A 21,975-nucleotide genomic window follows, 5' to 3' on the forward strand; every position below is an offset into this window, starting at 1 on the left:
CAACTTGTTCATTCAGAAGAAATCAAGAAAAGTAGGATTATACTCAGATGAGCATAAACTCATGTCATGTTCAACGAAATGCTCTGGAAGCTTTGAATGTTTTCTAAAATGTTAAATATTTCATGGTCACAAAGGTATATTTCTGTGTCATTCTAGGAATTGGGCTTGTTCATTTCTACAATGCCTTTGCACCCTCTTATGGTCATTTTAGGATTTGCTTTATTGGGAGATTCAATTTATTCAAGGCTATTCAAAGGTTTCATCTTGTAAATTTGAATTTTATTAGAATAATGACATTTACACACTTCACACCTTTAAATCTCTGATTTCATAATCCCAAATATTAATTGAAGCTCACATTTCTTCACAGTGTTGAGAAAACCAAAGTAGATAGAGTTGAGGTTACTAGGATAATAATTAGGAAACACTCCATACTTTCCAATTATGTCTGACATATTAACAAGCTAATAAGAATTTTAGATTCTGCCTCCTAGGCATAAAACAATTCAACAGTAAGGCCATCATTAGGTATCACAGTTCTTACTTCCCAATACTGATATGACAAAATCAACTTAGAATTTGTTTGGGCCTGTTTATAAAAAGCATGAAAATGACTTCTAACTCAGGACAATATCCTAAAAAAAACAACAACAACAACAGCAACAACAACAACAAAAAACAGCAGAAATGTGGCTGTTTTTCATTAAAAAGTAGCAACAGCAAGATTAAACACACACACACACACACACACAGTATATTTTAATTGACTCATATGTTGTCTCAGAAACATTAAATTCCTTTAAAGCTAAGATCTTAGGGCACCTGGGTGGCTCTGTCAGTTAAACATCTGAGTTTGGCTTAGGTCATGATCTGGAGGTTTGTGAGTTCGAGCCCTGAGTCGGGCTCTGTGTTGAAAGTTTGGAGCCTGGAACCTGCTTCAGATTCTGTGTCTCCCTTTTTCTCTGCCCCTCCTCTGCTCATGCTCTCTCTCTCCCAAAAATAAATAAACATTTAAAAAAAAAGCTACAAATCTTAAAAAAAAAAGGTCAATTGTTACCTTTCTATTATCTTTAATTTGACCCCCATAAAAAAAAAAAAAGAAAGACTGCTTCCTGACTAAAAATCTCCTTCTTTCTATTACTTAATGGTTTCATGTTCACAAAGCATTTGGGAAAAATGTGAAAAGTTTTAATGGTAAGTTTTATTTCTGAGTTCATGCTGTTGCTAGTGATAAGGATATCTGCTTTGTGGTGAAGAGAAGTAACGTTGAAACTCTACAGACAAAGGGAGAACTACTGGTTAAAGTGTTTATGGGGACAACTGTTGTGTTTCCAGATACTTTCTTCTTAGCAGGGTGACTGTCTCACATTGTAAGATATTTTTAACTTGAAGAGAAGTGTAACTTGAACACTATATGATTTTAAATTACTAACTTATATTACACTCATATTTTTGCCAGAAAAGTAGTACCTCAGAACCAATACATATATCTATAAATCCATAACTTTGGTTTCAGAATGCAACTGCTATTACTAAGGGCACAAAAATACACTAACCAAGAGTGCAAGAGATCCCATAACTGAACAACATTTAAGGAGCTAGAAAACACAGTTTCACCACGCTAGTCAAGTATTGTATAGGATGATGTTCCAAATACATAAGCTTTTGTTAATTCTCAAAGTACAAATGAAATTTAAAGATAAAATTTTGGGTGGTTCAAATGAAAAATGGAATTATTTTTCACAGTAGATAACAGCACTTACAAAGATCGCCAATACCAGTAAGGTATCAATTCATAGGTTTCCTATATGTTATTCAGTCTGTCAGATGTGCTCACTTCAGAATATCAGTTCATTGCCAGTTCCAGAAATGTTCTTTACATTTCAAAAACTCCAAAATCCTACAAGTCATTTCTCCTACATGACAGCCACGTACATGGTCTAAAATATTTTGTTCATTGTTCATAAACACTGAAAAATCGGATACGAAGTTGCTGAGTGAGCACTACCAGTACCTCCTTGTGTATGCATTTTTTCACAGTTATAATCATTGACAACTGGAAACTACTCTGTAAATATGTGTATCTTTTTAAAAAAGTGACTATGTCTTGCTAATGAGCATTGCAAATACTGGTGTTCAAATGTATCCTGTTCTACAAAAGTCTGATGTGTCCTGGGGTGCCTGAGTGGCTCAGTCAGTTGAGCGTCTGACTTTGGCTCAGGTCATGATCTCGCAGTTCGTGAGTTCAAGCCCCACGTCGAGCTCTGTGCTGACAGCTCAGAGCCTGGAGCCTGCTTCGGATTCTGTGTCTCCTCCTCTCTCTGCCCCTTCCCCACTCATGCTCTGTCTCTCTCTCTGTCTCAAAAATGAATAAATGTTAAAAAAAAATTTTTAAAAAGAAAAGAAAAAGTCTGATATGTCCTACAAAAGTCTGATAATTCAATTGTGCATACAAAGATACAAAACAGTTAAATCTACTGGCCCAAACAACCATTTAGGAAGACAGTAATGAGGGTTGTTTGAAAGCAGAGTATCCTAGGGGTCCTAAACTACATAGCATAAAATTCCAGGCCCTTAAAATCAGCCACAGGACACTACTTTTCATTTCTTCAGCACTACACCTTTTCACATCCCAATGATTACACATTTAACTCCCTCTATCTGAAATAATTCCCTCCCTTATTGTAGTATACCATTATATATTGGGACTTATCACATGGTAATGCAATTATTTGTTTGAATGTCTATCTCTCCCAGTAGACCACCATATATAATATCTTGAAGACAAGAACTGAACTGATTTATTTTTATATTTCCCAGATCTGAAAACTACTAGTCCAAAACATCATTATGAAGACCCATGTTTTAATCCTAGGTGCACTTAATTTTCCATTTTCCTTGTATGTAAATGATTAGGTATTTTATTCCTTGCAGGATAGCTGGGAAACAGAAAGGTACCCATAAAGTGACTAACCCAGTGCCTGGCACATAGAAGGCAGTTACATGCGCTCAATAAATGTTAGTTGAACTGATCCTTCCCTACAGCTCTTTCCATTTATATATTAACTCAAAATCTCTTCAGATTTTCCAAAATCTAAAGCACTATCTTGTTCCTTCTTATATTTTGTCATATACCATAATTTAAACATAATCATAGCTATAAAAATAAAGCATTTTACTGTGTATTAAGGCAATTTAGGCATTTGAAAGCAGTAAGTTCAATTTTTTCCACGCATAAAATATCCCAAGAAATGGGAACTAAAGTTCAGGGCATTCAGCTTTATTTTCTCTTCTATTTCTCAACAAAAGAGGGGAAAAAAATGCTTCAATATTTATAAGACTAAGAATAATGGATGTGCATAATTTTGCTTTAACATACATTTCTGCCTTTTAAACCCAGTTTAAACTCAGTGAAAGGCCAAGAACATGGGCTTAATTATGCAGGAAAAAAAGATGCTTTAACTGCAGTGCACATTCAATAGACAAAATCCAAAGAAAGCAATCCTGCCTGAAACGTTTACAAATCAATTCATTATATTGATTTGGAATGAGTTGTGCTGTAATTTAAAGCATAGATTACTGCAGGCCAAACTTGATAAAGTTCTTTTTTTAAGGTACTTCACTTGACTATGGACTTGACCTGAGAATTTTCAAGAAACAGTGATTTGCCTAACTTAAAAAAAAAAAAAAAAAAAAAAGCTACCATGTACAAAAACTAGGTTTTAAAGGGTAATGATTAAGAATTGAATCATAACTAAAGTTCAGAAGTACAAAAAATTGTGTCTAACAAATAAGTTCAATAAGACATTGATATTTTGAGAAGAGGCAAAGTGTTTCTATTTCAAAACAATTTATTCCACATACAATGTATAGAATGTTTCCATCTCATTTCCTAGTTCCAGTGTAGTTCTGGAAGAAAAATTTAAGATTTGTTTCTGTTTTGTTTCTTCTTTATGGAAAAAGCTGTTCTTTGGCAAACAGTGATTAAGCCTAAGAGTCCTTTTGTCCCACTCAAATCTCCTGATGAGTCAGTGTTTTATCTTAATACAACTTAAATATTTTGCCATTTCTTTCCATATCATTCTTAAAAAGTGAGGATAATAATAGCTATCACTACACAGGGTAGTCCTCAAAAAGCACTGAAACTGGGGTTCAGAAAAGCTCATCTTATTTTAATTACACATCAAGCATGAAGTCAATGAGTTAATTAAGCGGCTAACTATGTGCTTCCTGGAGGAAAAAGAGTATTTGTTAAAATCATTTTTTTTCATAATAAAAAACAGGACCTAGAGAATGATACTGTACCCCCATTCCCCTGTCCCTGGGGTAGGGGGAGGTACACAGCAGGAAGTAAGTAAAATAATAATTTGCAGCTGAGTCACTCCAGAGACACAAGAATGAATGTATAACTAGGTCTTTTCATAACATTAAATCTCCTTCAGTGATATTTCTCTTGGGCCTCAGTTTCTTCATCTAAGCAATGACCTTGATTTCCCAGTTCTCTTGTAGTTTTAAGTGTTGTGAGTTCTTCATAAATTAAATTAAGCTATACTAGTCTGCTGTGAGCTAATGTCTAGATGACACATGGATATACAAACATATGAATGTGTAAATATGCAATGTGTAAGTTATTCAAACACATGTATAGATCTATTAAAATCTAAGAAAAAATAAACAGTTTTTGATGCATCATCTTCAAAAGTCTAGGGGCACCTGGGTGGGTCAGTCGGTTAAGTGTCCGACTTCAGCTCAGGTCTTGAGCTGAAGACCATGGGTTCGAGCCCCATGTAGGGCTCTGTGCTGACATCTCAGAGCCTGGAACTTGCTTCAGATTCTGTGTCTCCCTCTCTCTCTGTCCCTCCCCTGCGCTCTCTCTCTCTTTCTCTCTCAAAAATAAAAAAAAAAAATTAAGACAATTTTTTAAAAAGTCTTCATCATTTGTAGTAAAATGACACAAAAATTGTGAAAAACCAAATAAAATACCTCTATGGAAACAAATTATTTTACTTTCCAGGTTTCTCTTCTTTAAAATGAAAGCAGACAAACACAGCAAAATTATAGTCTATGAAACAAATTAGAGCTAAAGAAGAAATTTTCAATTATTTCCACAAATGCCCAGAGCAGTTTAAGCTTTCTAAAATTTGCTACCCTGTTGAATTAGAGTATTTTAGCTTTATAAAAGCTTTCCTGAAGCTTGCCACAAATTTTCAAAATAACTACCTTTTCATCCATAGAAATTAATGATTTTGCCATGACATTTTTCCTGCAAATTTTAACAGGATTTAAACTACCTAATCTTTCTAACTGTAAGTATTTAGGGTTTTGTTTTTTTGTTATAGAATAAGGAAAAAAATAAGCTGGTTTTTCTCAGTTATTTGATTCCAGAATTTAAACAAAATTCAGTCTCTAAAACAGTATTTTTTAATATGTTTATAATATTCAGTTGATTGGGAAAATAATTCTTGAAATAAAACTAATTAGTGATAAATGTATGTATCTATTTAAAGATTCCTTACTAATTGTATTACTTCTGTAGAGTTGAAAGGTAACATTCCTTTCCAAGCTGATTATATACCAAAAGTCACAACCTTTGGTAGCACTGCCACCTGCTGTTGATTCTAGATCATTTTCCAGCATATATCAAAAATAAAACTAGAATAGCATGGGCAAATTCGTCTGGAAAACAAGCATCGACATAGATTTTAGGGACAATTTGTGTGAAAACCACTGATAAAGTTGTTTTTCTGACGACAGATAACGTTGTATCTATATTGTAATAAGCCTCTTACTATACAAAGGAGCAAAATAGGTAACTGTAAAGGGCCCTAAACCTTCTTGGTTATTAACATTTGTTTGAGATATAGTTTTACAAAAGCATTTTTTATTTGACAAAGAAAGAGAGGGATGTAGCACCCAGAAAAATGAAAGTAATAAAGCTCTTTCAGGAGGAATTATATGATTTCCTTTTAATTGAGTAAACCATGCCTAATAAATAAAGGAAGATACAAGCATACGTGTAGGGAGATACAGGCAAATGTGGCAAAACTGGTGAATCCACCCAAAGGATATATGGGAAAACATTTTTTATCCTTTCAACTTTTCCTAAGTTTACTAACTTTCTAAATAAAAAATTGGAGAAAAAAATTATCACGCACTGATTTTTTAATTTGCTTTACCAATGCAGCTAAACATCACAGAATTTAAGGGAACGCTGATATTATAATAGACAAGTTTATATGTATTTTAAAGTCTGAGAAAGGTTGAAATACCATTTTTAAAACACTATCAAGGTTTTCTTTTTTTCCCCCCAATTCTAGAGAAACATGATTTACAGCAGCAGCAGGCCTTATGGGAGATGGCTGGTCATGTAGCTGGAGCAGTGACCTAACACTGCCTCTTGGGGAAGGCAGGAACAAAGTGTATAAAAGAACATGAGTATACCCAATACTTTTTTCTCTTACAATTTAACAGCTTCAAGACTGTACTGTTAGTTGCCTTGAAAGCTTTACCAGTATGCTGCCTTTTCCCTGTCTATCAAACAGTAAAAAAACATAACTGAGAAGTTTCTTCAAAACACATTCATGAAGATTTTATTACTATTAAAAAGAAAAAAAAACTATATTTTAAAGCTGCTTTTTTTTTAACCAAGAAACCTAACATCTGCATAAAAGACAGCCTCTGGGTTGTCTGTACAACTCCCTTTCTGTGGATGTTTCCTCCCAACTCCCCTATCATAGATATTTAAATTCCATGACTCTAGCCAGTCATAACCTACCAGCCAGTGCTTCTCTCTTGTGGGAGTTCAGAATCGGAAATCAGAAAGGATATTTCAGTCTCTGATGTTTTTTGAAGTGGTGACAGGTAAACTCAAGAGTTATGGAATTGTCATCGAGTACAAAATACATGGGAAAGCAGAGAGAAATGTCCATTTGCACAGAAAAATAAGGAAAGACATGTACAGAAAAAAAGAAAAGACACAGAGAGAAGGAGTAATGTCTTACAGCTTTCCAGTCCCACCTGAGCCCAGCCGTACTTCCTGCCCATAGGCTCCATGACATTCCCTTGTATTCATATAAAGCCCTTCACCTCCTTTGTACTCACACAGGCTTGCAGTGGGATTCTGTTCCTTAAAGACAAAAGCCTTGATTCCAACAATTTATTGACACAAGAGACACGGGGAAAGTTTTGATACAATAACAACAAAAAAAAGTTAGAACCCCATCCAATAATAAAAACAACAAAAACAACAACAAAAGATGTAGATATTGTCTGTGAAATACAATTTTAGAGATAAGCAACCTCCATAGAAAACTGTAATATTTATCCTAACAGAGTCCCTATCTAGGAATAACAGTGGTGACCGGCAGATTGCATTGTTTCTTCAAAATATTCATTCCTCCACCTTATAAAGTCCCTCTCTGGTAATTCTCCCTGTGAAAGAAATATATTTCCTACTGCCACAATCTCAGGTTTGGCTACATGATTTGCTTTGGCCAATCCAAAGTAAGCCCAAGTGACTGTACCAGTGCCAGGCAGGAATCTGAATGGCATCTTGCAGTTCCACAGAGGCGTTCCTTTCTCTCTGACAACACAATAAAAAACAACGGTGAGGCTGTGTTACAATAATGTGAGGATGTGTTACATGTCAACCTTCAATAGGCGATTGACATGAACAAGAAATAAACCTCTATTGTTAGAAGTCATGGAAATTTTAGAGTTGATTGGTACCGTGGTATACCTAGCATAAGCAGACTGGCACAAGTCTCAAAGAGATGCTCATGACTAATAAAGCCAATGGGTAAGGAAGTAAATACTTCATCTGGAAGTTCATTTAAATATTGCCAGTAAGCTTATATTTCAAATACGCCCTTGTAGTTTTCAAGCTATCAGACTATTGATGATTTTAAGGATCTTTAAAGACAATGCTTACCAAAGGATAAATTTACTACTTCTGCCATGTTTCTAAGAACTGTCCACAGATTTATGAAAAAGCCATACTTCTTCTTAAAGGATATTTCAAAGATATTCTAATTTTAGTGTTTGTACTTTTCCAAAACCTGTGGGTATAATAAGGCTTTTCAAAACAATATATCGATTGAGAAAAAGTTCTGAATAAATTTTATATTTTCCTTCTACCTTATGAAAACAACCTGATGCCAAAGGTTCTGATTCTTCCAAACAGTAAAAACCAAAAAAATTGTTAATGCCATTCCAATTTTCTTGGTCATTTTATAACACCAATGGCCTTAAGTCCTCTATAATCCAGATAATAACTTTACTTTTAAGTATGTCTTTCCGAGGGGGAGCCTGGGTGGCTCAGTCAGTTAAGTGTCTGACTCCTGATTTGAGCTCAGGTCATGATATCACAGTTCATGAGTTCGAGCCCTGCATCTAGGTCTGTGCTGCCAGCATGGAGCCTGCTTGAGATTCTCTCTCTCTCTGCTCCTCCCTGTGCCCGCCCTCTCCCTCTCTATCTCTCTCTCTTTAATAAAAAAAGAAAAGAAAAGAAAAGAAAAGAAAAGAAAAGAAAAGAAAAGAAAAGAAAAGAAAAAACGGGAGGGGGGAGTATCTGTTTCTGAAAACAATGTCATATTTAATAGAGTTTTGATAACTGGAAATAATTATCAAATAAACTAAGATAAAATATGAGGCTTATTCTATACATTGTGCCACTAAGATTAGCTGTGTGACTTTAGGGAAGTCATTCAACCTCTATGAGCCAGTAGAGAAGCTTAGAAAAATGAGGATAATAATCTATACCTACTACATATTATAGGAACCAAATGCTATAACACCTTCACTAACCTAAAAAATAAAATGCCACATTTTCACTATAGAAGCAGAATATATGCTTACATATAGTTTCCATAAACCTTAATACAAAACTAAATTGTTGAAGAATCAAGTAATGTTGGAAATTGCTTCTACTTTACACTAACCTCACTATTAAAACCACAATAAATTATATTAATAAGAGAATTGTCTCATGCAATTCTATTTTTCATTCTAGGTGGTCATTTGATAAACATCTCCATTTAAATACCAACAACAACAACAACAACAACAACAACAACGTTAATGTCTTTAAGAAAAGAGATTAGGAAATAATCCCAACAGGTTTTAAATTGCATATGTTAATATTTTTCTAAGCTTTTTACTTATATTTACTGATTTAATCCTTCTAACAAGCCTATGAGGAAGTTACTACTAATTAGTCCATTATTCATATAAGAAAACTGAGGCACAGATTAAGTAACTGTCCAAAAGTCACAGCTCATAAGTAGCACAGTCAGATTTTGAAACCAGACAGGCAGTATTAAAATTCCATTTCAAACTAATATTATCATACCAGTACGAGCGAAGGAAAAAGATTTTGGGGAAAGATGCAATATAGTTGGGCCAGTAATAAACTATTTCACAAGTACATATCAAGTCTGTCTTTTAAATAATCTCTTTCACTTAAATTATTGAAATTTTATATTGGTAGAATTCATGTAGATGCATCAACTAACATAAATGTTGTTCATCTAAATCCATTACTTCCCTTGCTACAATTCCTTTCTTTCATTGTTATTGATGAATCAGCTTTGAAAAATCCATTTTGCTTCACCAGTGGGGCTGAGAAATTTTAATCTCTGAGTTAGACTGTGTTCTTGGTAATGAAAAAGTTGAAAGATCATGAGCAAATAAATGTATAGTAACTGTAATACAACAAATAACAGCTAGAGCATCTAGAACAGATCTTTGATACAGCACAGTACTCTGCAAGAATACACTCCAAATGGTGTATATAGCATGTATCTACCATATCTTTTAAAGAATGAATGAATACGCACAGATGACAATGTAAAAAAAAAAAAAAATCCCATGGAATGACCTGTGTAAATATGTAACAACTCTATGCATATAGTGAAACACATTTTAGATTGAGATTTGAATACTAATGACAATTTCTTGTAAGCTATTACTTTTATAAAGAAGATCTGCCATTTAAACACTAAAATTTCAACTCTGAAATTTCAACTGTGATTTGAGAAATCATTAACTAGCCAAAAAAATTTTTTTCCAAGTTGGAATTATATTCAAAACCTTCAAGAAAGACTCACAAGACTCAGTTTAATTTAAATAACTTAAATTTGACATATTCAAATAACTCAGAGCTTTTAAATTTAAAGAAATGAAAAAGAAAATATCCAAGTCCCAATATGAGAGAAAGGTGACAAAAATCCATTACTTTTAGGAGAAAAGAGTCAAACATTTCCAAGGAGACTATTTGACTCCTTAGAAAAACTAATTTGCCTAAAATGAGCCAGGATTTTATTATTTGTCCATTATGAAAAAGTAGATCTTATGCATTTTATTCCAATTTTTCAAATGAGAAACTTCAGACAGATTAAATATAAAAGAAGGGTCCCTGTATTTTACATCTAAATTTGCTCAAAGGCAAGTTATCAACAGAATAGAAATGTGGTTACATCAGTGTGTCACAGAATAATGATTACTATAGTGAGTCAAATGGATAAATATTGTTTCTGTAAATTCTCAAAACAACTTTCTTTAGTACTGTAAACTGCAAGGAACTAAAACAACAATTGTGAAATTACTATATTTCAGCTTTTAAGAAACTTGGTGAGGGATCTTTTTTTCCCCTAGAATGTATCTGTTGCTTTTCTAACAATATCAATAAGCCCAGGAGGGCATCTACACACATTTCCAAGTTTTAATAATAGGCAACGTATTAAATAACTAATCCAGTATAATGCACCATTCCAAAGTAGAGTGTTTGGCCAATATACCTCTTCAGAGAGATACTGTAATTGCTTCACTCCACTTTCAATAAACGATCTATAATGAAAGTTGCTTTTTTAGGCTTAACCTAGAGCTGTACCCTGTGGGAAATGATGGGTCTTTGTAAAATGTGTTACAGTTTACTAATAAGGATGCAGAAGAAGCACAACTGATGAACCAGCAAATCTGCTCTGACTTATTTGGTCTTTGCTGCATGAATTTGAATATCATCAAAATACATTATCCTTATCCTTAACCTGCTTCCTATGATTCACTCTATCCTCACACTTATTTCAAAAGGAACTTTAAGCACTTGAATATTTTACATACCTGTGCTGGTCCTACGGCATTACATAAATTTTTTTACATACTTTTTTTTTTTTCTAAAGGACAAAAATGAAGCTTTGAATAGAAAGCAGTAACCAGGTGAATATTCAGGACCTGGACAAAAGCAGAGAGCATTTACATAGCAATATCTATATTTGATACTGATATATAATCAGAATTTCTCACGTAAAAATAACACAAATTACCTTCCCTGAATATTTACCAACTGACTATCAGGGAACCATGAAGATGTGGATTATGAGTTTCTTTTCACCAATAACAGATTGTTTTATCTTGAACACACCTGTTAATTCTTCTCTCCCTGCCTCTGACTCCCTTCCTACCTTCTGTCCATCTTGCCTTCCTTTCTGATTCATTCATGAATTCATTTAACTTCTGTTGAGGGTATAACATGTGCTGGGCATTATGGCTGCCTCTACGGATACAAAGATGAACAAAATAGTTGTGCCCCAATGGAGTTCCTAATCCTTTGAGTGAGAGAAAAAAATAAATACCTATAGTATAAAATACTATAAGAAAGGTTTATTCAGAGTGTTCTGAAAGCAGAGAAAGGGATATAATTCAGTTTCCCAGAGATGGTGACACAGGAACTGAGTTGTGAAAATCAAGTAGGCTGTATGGATGAGGAAGTGGGGTGGGACAGGTATTTCTAGCAGAAGAAATAGGAGAGGTGACATACCACAACCTCTGTAATTACTTAGCTATGGGTCTAGGGTCGGTCGCAAATAAGGAACGGATGGATTCTCCAAAGTTGGGTGCATACCCTAAGGGTGCCTAAGACAAAGAGAAGAGTACAGGAATAAAATATTAAAATTTCTTTTACAATTATTCTTACCACCTTTTTAAAAAAATTCTATTTTTGAACATACTATTTAATTAAAATAACTTTTTAGTATTCTAAACCTTGTACATGTGTATCATTTGTAAATAAATAAATATACACTGGATATACACCCTCCAAAAATTTTAATTAGTGGTATTGCAATAAAAGAAAAAGAAAGAACCTCATAACCTATATTATCCTGAAAGTGATGCATAAGAACAATGGATTTTAAGCAAATGAGTAATGACAGGATTTTATTTTATTTATTTTTTGGGGGGGGGGACAGAGAGAGACAGAGCATAAACGGGGGAGGGGCAGAAAGAGAGAGGGAGACACAGAATCGGAAACAGGCTCCAGGCTCCGAGCCATCAGCCCAGAGCCTGACGCGGGGCTCGAACTCACGGACCGCGAGATCGTGACCGCGAGATCGTGACCGCGAGATCGTGACCTGGCTGAAGTCGGACGCTTAACCGACTGCGCCACCCAGGCGCCCCGAGTAATGACAGGATTTTAAAAGATCATTCTGACTGTATTCTAGAGGGTAAATTCGAAGACGAGTCCTCAGACAAACAGTTATAAAGCCACTGTAGTAATCCTCATGAGAATATCTGAAACAATGATGGTGGCACAAGAGGAACACCAAGGAGGCTGCTTATAAGAAAAAAAGAGTATAAAACCATAAATCACACTAACTTACATCATTCGTTACACTTTGGCCCTACACAATTCCACAAAGATAATTCCTATACCCTTCCAAAAGCTGGCTTACAAATCAAGTCATAATGTACTATTATCCGATTTGAGATCATTAAAACTTAAAGATGAAATTATATTCTTATTTCATGATGAGGACCAATATTTGAAAATCAATATAATCACTGTTCCTACTAGATCACTCTAGTTTTTTTTCATGTAAGCTAATGTAAATCTTAATCAGAGAAGACGGGAAAGAGGGAAGGAAGGAGGGGGAGGCAAAAGTGAGGGGAACTGGAAGAGAGAAAGTGAAGATGCTGACATCACTCCCTAATTAACCAATGCCATCATATTGGTGAAAGAACAAAGATAGTATTGTTTCCAGTTTCCTTTTCTGTTTTACCAGGAAAGTTTCATAGGCCAGGGACTTTTAAATAAATCTGCTTCCAAATATATAACAGATTTCCTTTGCTAAGAGCCAGAAACCAAACAAAAGAGAACAAATAATAAGATATAACTTGGGTAAGTTATGCTTTATCCACAGAGTTTAAACATTTGGATTTAACAAAATTAGATATACTTTCTGAATAACTTATCTCCATTAAGTTTAAACTGTGGGAAAGGAAAAGATATGATAATAGAATTTGATTAAGTTGTACCTTCGAGTACTATTCTCCATCAACATTTAAGAATTCCTTACCTATTTCTGAATGAATAAATCAATTACTGTTCAAATTTTATTTCAGATCAAAGCACTTGGTCCTACATAAGAAGTATCATATTGGTGGCCCTGTTGCCAGAAAAGCCGCATGTGATTAAACTGGAAATGTTACCACCATAGCAGATAACTTTCCAACTAGGACAAAATGGAATATTATATTAGATATCCCTAGTGGCATTTTGTAATGGTTCCTTATCCTGGCTTTCTAAAGGGTAAAGTGTTTTCTAAGAATTTCACGTGGCCTTCAATGGCATAGCTCCTCTCTTAAATTACTCTGGCTTTCCCACAATTCTGCCAGTCAGACTTATATTGAAACTGGCTGAATGGTGTAGTGACAATAAATGGATTCTCAAGGATTATTCACAAGAACTCAAAATATATAAAGCATTTTGGGGCTGCCTAGCTGGCTCAGTTGGTAGAGCATGAGACACTTGATCACAGGATTGTTAAATTCGAGCCCCTCAGCGGGCATACAGATTACTTGAAAAAAATAAAATACATAAAGCATTTTAACATTACTGTTAAAAATCATCATATAATGTTAAAAACGAGTTATCTTATGTATAGGGCGCCTGGGTGGCTCACTCAGTTGAGCATCTGACTCTTGATTTTGGCTCAGGTCACGACCTTCCTGGGATCAGCCCCGGCACACCTGCATCAGGCTCCCAGCTGACAGTGCGGAGCCTGCTTGGGATTCTCCCTCTCCCTCTCTCTCTGCCTCTTTCTTTCCCTCTCATTCTCAGTAAATAAATAAACATTAAATGTATAGTTACTTTTTGTAATGAAAAGAGGGAGAGATGGTATATTCCTGTAATTTCTCACAGCTCTAGAAATTCACTGGATGCAGACTGACAGCTCAGAGAACAAAATGCCATCCTACAGATTCAAAAAGTGTTTATTAATCATTCTAAATTTCATTCCTCTTTTTAATGTATTCTGAGAATATCGTGGCAATCAGCATTACATTATTGTTGTAATGATAGCTTAGGAGGCAACAAAAATCCTCTCTGGGATACTGAAATCAGATAAGTTAGAGACAGCTGACAGAGCACTGTAGGGGCACTTTGTTTAGAAATAGCAGGTAAGGTGCCTTCTACAATAGTAAAGTCATCCCAGTTTTTCATTCCAGAACTCCACAGATTTACTTCTGAACTAACCCTACATGGGGCTCAAAAACAAAATATATTCACCACCAACAATAAATTAGCTGACATGTGAGCACATAACATGTGGCTTTAAATATAGCACTAAATTATTCGTCCTCCATAGAGATAGAATGGACTCTGATTCATAGAGCAGGTAACAAACCTAAGGCTCTCAATCACGGCTGAAGGAATTTACGTGCACTGCAGACATTCACTCTCTGTAGAAGGTCATCGCTTCACAGCCTGGGAAATAATCCCTGCCAGCGGACTTGCAAAGTGCCTGAGGCATAGCTCCTGAGAGGCATAACTCCTCTTCTTTCAAGGCTAGAGGTCGGAGCCATGATCACAGCTCAGTCAAATTTAAAGGAAAAATGTATCTAGGGTCAAAAATATCCTAAGGAAAAATAGAAGACTAAAACTAAAAAAATATACTGTGCTCCTCTGGGCTTTGGCATGGTGATAGAAAAACCTGTTGCAGAATATTAAATGTAGATGTTTTTTCATCTGATAGCTTCAAAATAACTAAACTAAAACTGAATACAGAATCGAATGCATGTCATGCTGCAATCCGGTTTGGGGACATTTTTAAATGCTACAAATCCTTTCAAATCCTCATCAGCCTAAACATTCTAGAAAAGAAAAAAAAAATCAAGTTTAAGTGACTTAAACATGAAATGTGAGCAATGGCTCAATGATTAAATGACTGCATCAATTAACTTGAGTACACAGAAAGAACGTTGCTCTTTCAAAGCAGTGTTAATTCTGCCTCTGATCGGACAGACTCCTGCTCATATCAAGGTTGTTGCTTCATAAAACACAACTCATACAGCAAAAGAGGAGAAATGATTTATAAATAAGAATAAACTGTTGTTTGGGAATTCTTCATAAAATACATAAACTAAATTGATGTTTATGTGAAAAATACAGTCATTTCCATACACTTCCAAGAGTGAAAAACTCTGAAAATTGTTTTTGAAAATCATGAGACAGATGAAATTACCATAAACTCAACAAAAGTGGCTTGGTACCCATAAAAATCATAAATGAGTGTATTTAAAGATTAAATGCATTTCTGGATGTACGCATTGCAAAGGGGAAAGTGTTTTATTTTGGTCATCTCTGCCAACTGCTATTACATGCTGTCATTTTCAGTAAGGGGAAATGTATTTGCAAAAGCAGAGTGAGCACAACAGGCCTTAAATCAGACAAGTTGGGGACTGCTGACAAAGCGCTGTCTGCACTCTGCCTACCAGGGCCCTTGAATATCAGGATTTTATGGCGTGTTTTCCTGACATATCTGATACTTAGTAAACCCTACTGCCAGCTTAGAATCTGGAGTACTAACCTACTTGCCATTTCTAAGTTCGCTCTCACTCTTTCAAAGGACCAGGCTCTACCCTGGCAAGAAGGAAAGGAGTAATCCCTGATGAACTGATTTTGCCCTTTCATTCTTCCTGGCTTTTCCAATCTCAGTTCACAGGTTACTTCCTCACGGTTTTCTGTGTTACTCAGAATGTTATGGTGAGGTAGTGAGTTAACTCTGAAATCTCTTCAGCTTACACCAAAGTTTTCTTTCTCACTCATACAAAGTCTGTTTCAAGTCTGGCAGCTCTCCACAGCAGCTTCCAACTGGTGAGTGCCAGTTCTATCTCTGTGACAGGGTTATCTTAACATGCCATACTCATATTGCCATGAAAAGTTAATAAATATCTGGAGAGCAAGGTACTATCTCATAACTGCTTTGGCCCAGAAGGGCACCACTTCTGTCCACAGGGCATTGGCTAAAATTAGTCACAAAGCCATGCCTAGCGGTAAAGAGCCTGGGCCATATACCCTTCCCAGTAGATCTGGAAAAAGAGAAGAATAACACATGGGTAAGTACTTTAAGTCTCCACTATACATTTTTCTAACCCTATCCTATAAGTGTAGATTGAGTACCCACAATGCACTCTCCACTTTGTCTTCACTCCACCATAGAATATAAATTGTTTATTATCTATTTTACTTCATTAGTCAATAGCTCTTTGAAAGGAACAACCAGATGCTGTCTTCCTGACTAAATTCCATAAACACAGAAACAAACATAATCACAGAAAGTCTGATGCATGCATGTCTAACATTATTTGAGAAGTTCTAATTACTAAGATATGGTAGGAACATCAAAAATATATTTAACTTTGGGGTGCCTGGGTGGCTCAATTGGTTGAGTGTCCTACTCTTGATTTCAGCTCAGGTCATGATCCAAGGGTCATGGGATTGAGCCCCGTGTCAGGCTCCATGCTTAGCATGAAGCCTGCTAAGATTCTCTCTTTCTCTCGCTCTGCCCCTCTCCCCAGTTTGCACTCTCTCTCTCTAAAATAAAAGAGCAAAATAAAAATAATAATTTTTTAACGTAATATGAAAACAACCGTTTATTCAACATCAACAAATATTCACAGAATGTTTCCTGTATGCCAATCAAAATCTAGGTTCAGAGAGAACGGTTGTAATTGACATAAACAAAGACCTTTACATGTAGAAATTCACATTCTAATAAAGACATACAATAAATAAACATCAGAAACAAATATCCAAAACAAGAATGCCAGAAATGAGAAAATACCAGTAGGAGAGCTACCTAAGCAGGTTGATCAGAGAAGCACTCTATAAAGGTAACATCTGAGAGACACATGATGATAAGAAGCCAACAATTAGAAAATCTAAAGCAAGGGTATTTTAAAAGGAGAATACAGCTAGTCCAAAGTGTAAAGCAAATGTAGTATATTCAAGAATGTAGAATATATATACAATGCATATAAATTAGAAACACCCCTAACTATAGTTACATGTGAAATTATCTTGCAATAAGGACCTTATGTAAAGTTCAAGATACTCTCACTTTTACAGAATTAACCTCTAAATTGTAGAGTTAAAGCACGCTTCCCAGCATATCTCATCACCATCAACCATCAATGTTATTAAGTGCCTTACATGTGAAAGAAAAGCAGCTATTATCATATTTAATTTTTTTTAAATCAGACTCTTCACTTAAAAAAATACAATCTTTTAGAAAATAAGGCAAAAATATATGAAGTGTGAGTTAATACCAAAATTTTAAAGCAATGTGTGACAAGAATAAGACATATCTTCAGAAAGTATAAGGCTAATTACCAAATAAAATTATCTACATAAACTTTTATTTCTATATTATCCATAAACTCAAGTTTCAAGAATGGATGGACTAGATGGATTTTCACTAAATTTGCAGGATACAGTGGGCATATTTCTGCCTTAAGAAACAGTCTGTGTGTTACATACAATATTCATTTGCAGGGCACCCAAAAAAGGTAGAGACTAACTTTCCAGAGCAGCTAAAACTAAAAAGTACAACAAAAGGACCATGAAATCTTAAAGGGGTGGTGATAATGCGAGATAGGCCATTTTAGCATTTAAAACAATGCTATGGATGGGCAGGGAGAAATTCGTTGGTTTCAAACTTGAACTCCAAATTATTCAACTCAAAGGCAATCAATCCAAATTCCATGCACTGGTTTGCAATAACAGCAATTCTCATATATACAATAGGATATAGTGTGTACCAGAATGAGTGGTAATAGGGATTTATATATTTAAAGATAGTTGGTGATTCTCCCAAACTATGCAGAGGAGGCTAACTACTATATAATAGAGATTATGAACTAAAAAGAGGAAAAAAAGTTTGTTGACATTTTTTATGTTTATTTTATTTTTGAAAGATAGAGAGAGACAGAGACAGAGCATGAGTAGGGGAGAGAGATGCAGAATTTGAAGCAGGCTCCAGGCTGAGCTGTCAGCACAGAGCCCAATGTGGGGCTCGAACCCATAAACCGTGAGATCATAACCTGAGAGCTGAAGTCAGACACTTAACCAACTGAGCCACCCAGGTAGCGCAAAAAAATGTTTTAGTTAACGTTTGCCCAGAAGCAAATCCTGAGACAAAGATTCATATGCAATTGGTTATATAGGAAAAAGCAATGGTAAGGTAAGACAGAAGTGAAACTTGGAAGGAAAGTCAAGCATAAAGGGTTGGTTATTAATCAAGTATCCACTGTGGATTAAAAAGAAATAAAAATAATAATAATAATTCCTCTGGGGACATCTGGCAACCAGTTTACAGCAGTGTAGCCAGTATGTGAAAGGGTGAAAAGGGTTTTATATAGTTTTATATAGTCATTCATGTCAGTCATTAACTGAGGGATACTCCCAGGCAGTATTAATTATCTGGCATTGCTGGTCTACTGAGCAGGAAGGCAAAGTGGGCTCTGGTGACAAGAAAGAGTCCTCAGGCAAAGGAATACGATTGCTGTATGTAACAGCCAGCATACACTGACATGGCAAGAGCAAGGGTATATTGGTGGTAAACTGATCAACATGTGGATGGAAATAATCTAGAAGACCCATCAGAAGTGTGATTTGAGCTGGACTCTGAGAAATGGGTTGGATTTGGTTAAGGGAAAGCATTTAAGTTAGGAAATGTGGCATGAGCAAAAGCATTGAGGTAAGAAAGCATAAGAGGCATCCTAGATCTGTTATAAGCCAGTTTGGCTAGATCATGGAAACAGTTTATATAGGATATTCTTGGGAAAATATGGCAAAAAAAAATATGTGTTGGGTCCATATTACAGAAGGCAGAAATGCTAGGCTAAAGAGTTTTAACTTTTTCCCCAAATATTGAGGAACATTAAGTGTCCAAGCAGGACAATTAATAAAATAAAAACATTACTTTATGGCATTAATATCCATGTTGGCACCATTCTTGTCCTTGGAATGTAAAATCCTATAGGATAGGAACTGAATCTGTTCAGTTTCGTTGGGGGAGGATTACATGCAGAAAGGATTCAGTAACCTATTAGCGATAAGCACCTGAAATTCAAAGAACCATGGTATCTAAATACCAATGGTATCTAAATACCATTTTCTACTAAAAGGAACCAATATTCCTTGGAAAAAGGACTGATTCCAGATCTGTGCAGAATATTTACAGTAAGAGCTTAAAACATTTTGTCATGCCAGAAAGGAAGTAAACTGTCAAACACTACAGTAGCCTGGTCAAAAGAACCCAGGGACCCACTTAGGGTTCCCACTGACCAAACAAGTAATTTGAACATCAAAATAATAAATATTATAGAAATATTTTTAGATAATAATATCTTCAATAACTTGAAATATATTAAAATTTATAACATCCATGAGTTCCTAAGTATATTTAAAAACTTGAAGGGGGCGCCTGGGTGGCTAAGTTGGTTAAGTGTCTGACTTTGGCTCAGGTTATGATCTTGTGGTTTGTGAGTTTGAGCCTCACATCTGACTCTGTATTGACAACTCAAAGCCTGGAGCCTGCTTCGGATTCTGTCTCTCTCTCTTTGTCTCTCTCTTTCAAGAATAAATAAACATTTAAAAAATTAAAAAACAAACTTGAAGGATATTAGGGAACTAACTCATTCTAAAAACTAGGAAATAAATGAGAAAATTTCACATTTATGCCATTTTTTTCTGTGTAAACTGTACTAAATGAGGTAAAGTTCTTCACTATAAAAGAGAATTTCTGTTAATAAATGTAGCATGATCAAATCAGAATATCATCATTTTGCGACTTGTAATGAAATAATGGAAGTAAGCAATAATAATCGATGGCTGCTAAAACTATTAGCTGGGAAGTTGATGGGATAATTTATGTTTATCATAAACTTTATCAGCCTAACAATATCTAAACCCAATAACCAACTGTAACATGAAATAGACAATCAGTGTATGCCACTTAATGTAAAATAATAGGTAATAAATAACACCTATAAAGTCTCCTCATGGAAAAAAATTTTTTTTTAATCTGAAAAATCCTGTAGATTTAACTGCCGGTTTACAAGAAATATAGGCAATAAGATAATGTGAGAATACAATTTACAAAATTCAGAATATGGGAAACTCTACAGAGCAGATAATCATTATTCTCAAATAAATTGCAAGAAAAACTACAGGAGAATCTATAGATCAAAAAACATCAAATGTAATGTGGAGACTTTTTAATGTCCTGATTTGAGCAAATCAACTGTAAAATATATTAAAGAAAATGTGAGACAATAACATTTGATACTGAACATCTCTGCTATATTATGGAATTACTGTTAAAATTTTAGTTGTACTAATGACATAGTTATGTTCTTTTTAAGAGCCATTTTACATCTTACATATATATTCATAATTCCAAAAAGCTTACCCTTAAATATTTATTAATAAAATAATATAGTGTCTGGTGTTTACTTCACAAGAATACTAAAGGCTGGAATGACTATATATTTATAATTGTTTACACTATATGATTAATATATGAGTGCTCCTTATACTAATCTATTTAATATAAGTTTGAATACAAGATTGGGTATTCCAAGTGAGTTAACTAAAATTTAGTATTTCTGAGGTCCTATGTGATCCTGGAAATCATTAAAGACTAAAGACAACTACTCACAAAAAAAAGCACCATACACAGGTTTAAAAAGCAGTAAAGATGCGGTGCCTGATGGCTCAGTCAGAAGAGCACACAATTCTCGATCTTGGCATACTGATTTCAAGCTCCACAATGGGTGTAGAGGTTACTAAATTCATTCATTCATTCATTCATTCATTCACTTTAGAAAAAAAAAATACAAAAGCAAAAAAAAATAAAAAGAATAAAAACAGCAGTAATGAAAGCAAATGTCGACCGATATACATAACTTCACTGTCATGAGAGAAAGCTTCCAATATCTCAAATTCAGGCAGGAAGCAGTGGTCAACCTTAACATAACAGACTCCTTAATATGCTGAATGCCAAGGATGCATTTCAGTAAAGAAAAAACCTCTGGTCCAGGAGACTACCAAAACCTAGCTTTGTAATCTCGAACTCACGCAACTTCTTTAGGCTTTAGGAAATGAAATAATTAACAGCACAAATAATGGTGTTGTGAGTACTAGCTAAACCCTCAACTTCCTAAGAGCTTTGAATGCATTATCCTCTTTTAACCTCATAACCCAAAGAGGTGTTATGGGAGCTTGATATACACCCTTCAAAGGACGATTAAATGAATGAAGAATCAATATATAGTACCATTTTGCACATGAGGAGTTGAGTTTCAGAGGCCCAGAATTTATTTAAGGTCATATACTGGAGTAAGTTGGTCCCGCCAATATACCAGGTTTATTCAACGCGCAAGTCGACTTTGAACACGCCACTGCATTAAAGCATACAGGAGAGGTTAGGTGACTGGTGTGAAATACTGACAAACTTAAAACCGTTTCCACACACCTACGGTTTTCCATCGTCCGCACCACACTTAACACGTCTCGGTATGACGGAAAAGGAAAACCAGCCCCTGACTCACCACCAAGAAGCTGGACCTTAACAGCAGTGACCTCCCCGCCCAGGCTCCCGAACGCGTTCACCCCCAAGCCCCTCCCCTTCACGG

General features: G+C 35.1%; 1 long non-coding RNA gene across 1 annotated transcript in view; it reads right to left on the reverse strand.

Moving 5' to 3' along the window:
* The window catches only part of LOC131509613 (uncharacterized), a 128,401-nt gene extending 106,460 nt beyond the window's left edge, over positions 1 to 21,941 (reverse strand). The window contains exon 1 of the long non-coding RNA XR_009260608.1: positions 21,816 to 21,941. This is a non-coding gene — a long non-coding RNA (uncharacterized LOC131509613). The remainder of the gene's footprint in view (positions 1 to 21,815) is intronic.
* Positions 21,942 to 21,975: the final 34 nt, after the last annotated feature.

This window comes from Neofelis nebulosa, chromosome 1 (assembly GCF_028018385.1).
Source record: "Neofelis nebulosa isolate mNeoNeb1 chromosome 1, mNeoNeb1.pri, whole genome shotgun sequence".
Taxonomy (NCBI): domain Eukaryota; kingdom Metazoa; phylum Chordata; class Mammalia; order Carnivora; family Felidae; genus Neofelis; species Neofelis nebulosa.